This window comes from Polypterus senegalus, chromosome 7 (assembly GCF_016835505.1).
Source record: "Polypterus senegalus isolate Bchr_013 chromosome 7, ASM1683550v1, whole genome shotgun sequence".
In the NCBI taxonomy this organism is placed as follows: Eukaryota; Metazoa; Chordata; class Cladistia; order Polypteriformes; family Polypteridae; genus Polypterus; species Polypterus senegalus.
Genome location: NC_053160.1, coordinates 6335195 through 6335843, shown reverse-complemented (window position 1 = coordinate 6335843; position 649 = coordinate 6335195).

The following is a 649-nucleotide window of genomic DNA, read 5'->3' as shown; positions in this document are numbered from 1 at the left end:
TGTGCCAGTACACTCATCACACATGAGCTATTAGGTGGTGAAGGGGTGAGAGACAGTCAGCCAATTAGAAACAGGGGATGATGGGGGGCAGAATGACCAGGCCGTGGAGGGGAATTTAGGCAGGACATGTTAAGAAGGACACCCTGGGATCCTTCAAGACCTCATCAGAAGGAGGGTGTCATTTTTACATCACATTGTCCCTGCACTGGGGGCACTTTGATCCTCATTCAGACCTCAGGGTAAGCTCCCCCAGCACCTCTACCAGCAGCAACCCACGGTTGGTTGAGGTGGATCGAATTCAGTAAAGGTTAACATTTCCATTCCAAAAAAACATCACTTCTCTTACATTTATGAACTTAAATCTTCTCCTCCCCTCATTCAATAAAGAACACTAATTTGTCCAGTTTGTCAAATGAAAAAAAAAAAAAGTGCCGCTTGATTGGGCAAAATGTGTGCGCATAGTGGCAACTCTGGAAATATCCAGTGGCAGATATGGACCACTCCTTGGTGGGAGTCAGCAGGTCAGAGCGATCAGGAGCAGCAACAGACCACACTGTGAACCTCCCTTGGACAACCAGAGTGTGCCAACAACTTTTTCTTTCGGCTGCTCCCGTTAGGGGTCGCCATAGCAGATCATCTTTTTCCATCT